The sequence below is a fragment of the Myotis davidii genome, unplaced genomic scaffold (assembly GCF_000327345.1).
Source record: "Myotis davidii unplaced genomic scaffold, ASM32734v1 scaffold370, whole genome shotgun sequence".
In the NCBI taxonomy this organism is placed as follows: Eukaryota; Metazoa; Chordata; class Mammalia; order Chiroptera; family Vespertilionidae; genus Myotis; species Myotis davidii.
Window position 1 is genome coordinate 17,288,225 of NW_006288615.1, and position 6,763 is coordinate 17,294,987.

General features: G+C 41.5%; 1 pseudogene; it reads left to right on the plus strand.

The window, feature by feature from the left end:
* The first annotated feature begins 438 nt into the window (after positions 1-438).
* LOC102771424 overlaps positions 439-6,763 on the plus strand; it is a 71,977-nt pseudogene continuing 65,652 nt past the window's right edge.

Below are 6,763 nucleotides of genomic sequence, written 5' to 3' on the forward strand. Positions count from 1 at the left end.
AACGAAGCCCAGCAGGGTAGGCATCATTTAGGGGCTTGTGAGAAATGGAAATTCTCAGGACCCCGTCTCAGGCCCCGTTCAGAACCTGCATGCTAACAAGGTCCCCAGGTGATTCTTATGCACCTGGAAGCTGGAGAAGAACTATTCTGCTCTAGTATCATTTTCTCAGGTTGGCAAGAGTACAGGTATTCCTTGCTCTTGGTTTCATGTCAAAGCCTCAGAAAAATGATGCCGCCAGCACCTACCTACCCCCACCCTGACTCCCACCCCTATCCCCACCCCCTGCCGCTGCTGACAGCAGCAGTACCAACACCAGGTCTTGCCTGGTTGGCAAGAAACCCAGTCAAGCTCCCTGTGCTATTTCTTTTTCTCTTTCTTCAGAGCTGGCTCTGACCGGGCTCATGGGACAGGGTATGTGGTTTTGCTGCAGGAGCCGATATGGAAGAGGATGTGGTGCTCTGGGCCAAGTCGGGCCCAGCAGCTGGTGCTTATCGGCTGCACCCAGGGATCCACACAGATGTGTTCACGCTGACCTTCCTGGCTGAGGACATGTGGGAACTTGAAGCTTCCCATGGGAGTGGAGGGCAGGGCAGGGGGTGGACGAGGCTGATGGAGGTGTGATGGCATCCGGCCAACTGCCCGAGCACAGCCCCCGTATCTCTGCTAGTTGGCGAGGAGGATTTGCCTCTGAAACCTGGAAGCCTAAACATATAGTCTAGGCGTCTGTCTCTCTGTTTGCTTAGTGACGCTCCAGGTCCTCCCTGGAGGATCCTATTTGAATGTTCAGTGAACTCCCTAGGCGCCAAGCCCACCTTCTGTGTCCAGACCAGCCAACCAGTTTTTTCCTTTACCGTTTCCTTCCCGTGTCCATTTCCTTTCCCACTCCAAGAGGAAAGGGCGAAAATTAGTGGGTACTCAATAAATATTAGCTGAAGAAATAAATAGATGTATAAACAAACACATGAAATTTCTCATATTTTTGGAAGGAAGAGAGTGGAGCTTGGCTTTCATCTGCTCTGATGGGTAAATACCTTCACTTATGGGAAATTAAGTTGAATGACCACATAAAAGTCATCACTTCATTTTTGTGTGTATCTTTCCGGCCTCCCACCCTCCACGAACAAGAAGTCCTCTATATATTTGTATTCCAGCGCCTCGATTGTTTATTCTCCCTAAGATGAGCTACAGGAAAAGCCTGCCTTTGGTCTCAATGACTTCTTACCGGCAGTGCCCCTAAAACATGGAAATAATCCTCTTTGCCCCAATTATTGGAGTACTTTCATCCCCCAAAGAGATGAAATTCTATCCCCTTATTCCAGAGCATAGTTAGAACGGAGAGCTGGCCTAGCCACTTCATTTTGGAGAGGAGGGAACGGAACTCCAGGGAGGGGACTAGATCTCTCAACTTACAACTAGAAAGAGGCAGGTGATGAGTTTTCTGAGTTCTGATCCAGTCCTTTCTCCTTTTGTACCACAGTGTAACGCATTGACTGCCCTGCTAGTAGCCCTCCGGCACTACCACCTGCCAATGACTGGAAGGCAACCTATGAAAGGCCCCTATGTGTTCAGGCCAGCGGCCCCACCTCTAATGGAGGGCTGTGGAGAATGGACCACGTAGGATTCCAGTGGCTAGTTCCACACCAGTCCCAAAGTTACAGACCTGATTTTCCAAAAGCCCATTTTCTTCTGTCTCCCTTTCTCAGCCCAAGCAGCAATGGAGAGGATTTTGCTCAAACTTTCCAAAATAACTTCCCTTTGGGCTGAAATCAAGCATGCGTAGCTTCAGGCCAAAGGAATATTAAGAAGTTTATGAGTCACTAAAAATAGACAATTACAAGAGAAACTCCCTCCTATTTCTACCATCCCACCCAACCACCCCCACCGCACCCCCGGTTCGCTACACAAATACGAAGGAGACTCCAACCAAGAAGGGTGGGGAAAAAGCAGCACATGCTCCCAGCTACGGTGTAATTATATGGGAAATAAGTTTAAGAAAGAACAGTCTTGTTTCAGGAATAGGTCTGACCCAAATATCATACCTGGAAAATAGAGGATCCATTGGCACATCCTCCGACCTTGAATTCTTCCTCCCAGAGCCAAAGAAGGGCAGAGGCAGGAGTGCTGGCTGGACTCACCCACAGCCAGAGTGGCCAACCCACCCTAGGCCTCTGCTCATTTGCAAGTTCCCATCTCTTTTTGGAAATGGAAGCCAGATTTAATCATGGTGTAGGTTCAAGAACATTCCAGAACGATTCCAACCGCGCAAAGGGCCTCTCTGAAGTATGTTTGGACTGGTTATGCAGACTGTCCCTTGCCTTCTGCCTAGACAAGGCCTGTATCTGGCTTCTGTTTCACTTTATTCACTTTATAGAGCCTGGAAGATAACCAAGTTAAGTATGGTCTTTACGTCCCAATGTACCTGGTTTCTTGCCAGCCACATACCAGGAATCCCTGAAATACATTTCACCGGGGTAAGAGCTACTAGTTTAACTTCCAGGCTTGAGTGAGTCCAGCATCCACTGGGCCTGTATGACACTACGTGGCACTGGGATGAAATGACAGAATCCCACCAAGAATGAGGATCAACCCAAGTGCTTAAGAGAAAGCAGTTGTATGTTTGGTTAGTCCTGAAGCAAATGACTGTTATGGCCCTCAGGCTATTGTGGGTATGTCATGAAATTATGAAGTTACACAAAGTAAGAAAAAGAACAATCGATCTACAGAAAAGAAGACATATCTTTTCTATCCACTTTGCCCAGAAGGTGGGTGGGGCCCTGAGGTATTACTCCAGATTCTGGTTCTCCCCGACACCCCCAAGGAATAATTTAAAGTTGTGTGAGTCACAAGCATCACCTGGGCATTTCTTGTACTTGAACTCTGTTTATATACCCTGCACTGAACAGTGACCCATGGTTGTTAAGATGGTTCTATTCTAGCCGAACCGGTTTGGCTCAGTGGATAGAGTGTCGGCCTGCGGACTCAAGGGTCCCAGGTTCGGTTCCGGTCGGGGGCATGTACCTTGGTTGCAGGCACATCCTCACTGGGGGGCGTGCAGGAGGCGGCTGATCGATGTTTCTCTCTCATCGATGTTTCTAACTCTCTATCCCTCTCCCTTCTTCTCTATAAAAAATCAATAAAGTATATTAAAAAAAAAGATGGTTCTATTCTATTATTAAATAATCCCCAAAGAGGAGAACCAGCACCTTCCTTAACTGGCCATTGTAGTGCTTTAACAGCTCTTTGGAGAAAGTAAAATCACCCTTATTCCTAATCCAAACGTCTCATGCTGGGATTTAAATCCACTTCTGTTTGGCTTTTGTAAAGAAAGGACACACCTGGAGCCCTACCTGTGTTTATTGCATATGTTATCTCAGGTTTCCCATTTTATTCTCTGTTACCTTCTTATCCATCACTGAGGCCTCTTCAGTTCTTCATCTCCCTTTCTCGTTATGAAGTCCAGAAGTAGCAACAATACCTGAAATTGGACACCTCATTTTGTTACCCCATTCTCCCACCTCCTGCACTCCCCATTTCTGGCAGCCACCAACCTGTTTTCTGTATTTATAAGCTAGGTTTTATTTGTTTTAGATTCCACACATAAGAGAGATTGTACAGTATTTGTTTTTCTCTAACTTCACTTAGCATAATGCTCTCCATGTTGTCTCAAATGGAAGGATTTCATTCCTTCTTATAGCTGACTAATATCCGTGTGTGTGTGTGTGTGTGTGTGTGTGTGTGTGGTAGTTTCTTTATCCATTCATTTATCAATGGACATGTAGTTTGTTTCCATATCTTGGCTACTGTAAATTAATGCTGCAATGAACACAGAGGTGCATATTCCTTTTCAATTACAGAAGTGGAATTGCTCGATTTTATGGTAGTTATATTTTTACTTAAGTTTTTGGAAGAACTTCCATACTGTTATCCATAGTAGTTGCACCAATTCACATCCCCACCAACAGTACACAAGGGTTCCCTTTTCTCCACATCCTCACCAACAATTTCTATTTCTTGTTTTGTTAATAACAGACATTCTAATGGGCATGAGGTGATACTCACTGTGGTTTTATTTACTTTCCCCTGATAATTAATGATAATGGTCAAATTTTCATGTACTTGTTGCCCATATGTCAGTCTTCTTTGGAAAAATATCTATTCATATCTTCTGCCCATTTTTTGAATAGGATTGTTTGATCTTTTGCTGTTGATTTGTATGAGTTCTATATATATTTTAGATATTAGCCCCTTGTCAGACATATGACTTGCAAATATTTTCTTCCATTCAGTAGATAAACTTTTCATTTTGTCAATGATTCCCTTTGTTTGCTATGCAAAAAAAAATAGGTTGGTATAGTCCCACTTATTTATTGTTGTTGTTTTTGGTATCAGATTCAAAAAATAATCACCACAACTTATGTCAAGGCACTTACTGCCTATGTTTTGTTCTAGGAGTTCTATGGTTTCAAATATTACATTCAAGTCTTTAATCTTTTGAGATAAATATTGTATATGGCATAAGATAGTGGATGAGTTTCATTCTTTTGCATGTGGTTGTCCAGTTTTCCCAACACTATTTATTGAAAAGACTGTCCTATTCCCAGTGTATATTCCTGGCTCCTTTTTCATGTATTAATTGACCATATATGTGTGGGTTTATTTGTGGGCTCTCTATTTTGTCCCATTGATCTATGTTTGTTTTAGTGGCAATGCTATACTGTTTTAATTATTATAGTTTTGTAATAAAATTTTAAATCAGGGAGTATGATATCTCCAGCTTTGTGTTTCCTTCTCAAGATTGCTTTGGCTATTTGGGGTCTTCTGTGGTTCCATACAAATTTAGAATTATTTGTCTTATTTCTGTGAAAAAAAAATGCCTTTGGAATTTTTATAGGTTTAGGGATTGCATTGAATCTGTAAATTGCTTTAAGTAGTAAGGACATTTTAACAATATTGATTCTTCCAGTCCATGAGCACAGAATACCTTTCTATTTACTTGTGTCTTCTTTAATTTCTTTTATTAATGTTTGTAGTTTTCAATATACAATTCTTTCGCCTCTTTGGTAAAATTTATTCCTAGGTATTTTATTATTTTAATGCAATTGTAAATGGGATTGTTTTCTTAATTTCTCTGATAGTTGTTACTAGTATATAGAAATGCAAGAGATTTTTATGTATTGATTTTGTATCCTGCAATTTTACTAAATGTGTTTATTAGTTCTAAGAGTTTACATAATCTTTTAAAAAGATTTTTATTTGCACTAGCTCATTTGAACCTTAAAATCACCATTCTGTGAGAAGAGTGAGCAGCTGGCATTATTTCTATTTTGAAGATGAGGAAACTCAGGGGGTTGAAGGTAATTGCCCACTGTCACAAACCTAGTAAGTAGTTGGATATGGAGCCAAACCCTCACCTTCTAATTCCCAACTCAGGGCCCTTTCATGACACCTTCTTTTGTGGATAAACCTGTATAGAAAGACTGTGTAGACCAGGCTCCTGTCTAACTAAACCTGGCCCCTCCCTCCACTGTTCCTCTGAACTCTTTTCACACTTTTTTAAAAATATATTTTTTTATTTATTTCAGAGAGGAAGGGAGATGAAGAGAGAGATAGAAACATCAGTGATGAGAGAGAATCATGAATCAGCTACCTCCTGCCTGTTCCCTACTGGGGATCAAGACTGCAACCCAGGCGTGTGACCTGACAGGGAATCAAACTGTGACTTCCTGGTTCATAGGTCAATGCTCAACCACTGAGCCACACCAGCCGGGCTCTTTTCACACTGTTGTGAGAGCATGTCAAACACTCCCTTCACTTATTTTTTACTCCTGGAGGGTAAAGACTTGATCTTCAATCCCACCATGCAGAGTGGGCTGGCCCCTATAAGTAGAATGAATGAATAATGGATGATTTAAGTTCAATGAATGAGTGAGTGGTAAAAGCACATAGGGAGATAGGAGAAGGGTGTTTATGCAATCATTTCTACTACTATGAAGCAAGTAGAATTAATAGAAAAAAAGGTACAATTACACAACTAGAGCATTAAACAAAGCTTTCACCCTGGTAATTTTCATGAAGCTTTACTAATCACAGTGTATTATCCAGCATTATAACATTCAAATTATAAACAGGGCTGGCCAGAGTGGCTCAGTGGTTGGGCATCGACCTATGAAGCTGGAGGTCATGGTTCGATTCCTGGACAGGGTATATGCCCAGATTTTGGGCTCAATCCCCAGTAAGGAGCATGCAGGAGGCAGCTGATCCATGATTCTCTCTCATCATTGGTGTTTCTCTCTCTCCCTCTCCCTTCCTCTCTGAAATCAATAAAAATATATTTAAAAAGATAAAAAAACAAATTATAAGTAGGTATTACTGTGGTTATATTAAAAATGTATATAATGTTAAATATCAAATGAACTATTTCAAGTCACTTCAAATCTAGGAATTTATTTTCCCATGTTAATATTCCCCATGCTATCAACCCAATCCATTATGCTCAATTAATATTTGACAAAGGAGGCAAGAGCATACAGTGGAGTCAAGACAGTCTCTTCAATAAATGGTGTTGTGAAATTTGGTCAGATATATGCAAAAAAATGAAACTAGATCACCAACTTACACCATACACAAAAACAAACTCAAAATGTCTAAAGGACTTGAATGTAAGACGGGAAAACATAAAAATCCTATAAGACTCCATAGCCAGCAAAATTGCAGCATATGTCATAGCAATATCTTTACAGACACAGATCCTAGGAAAGAGAGA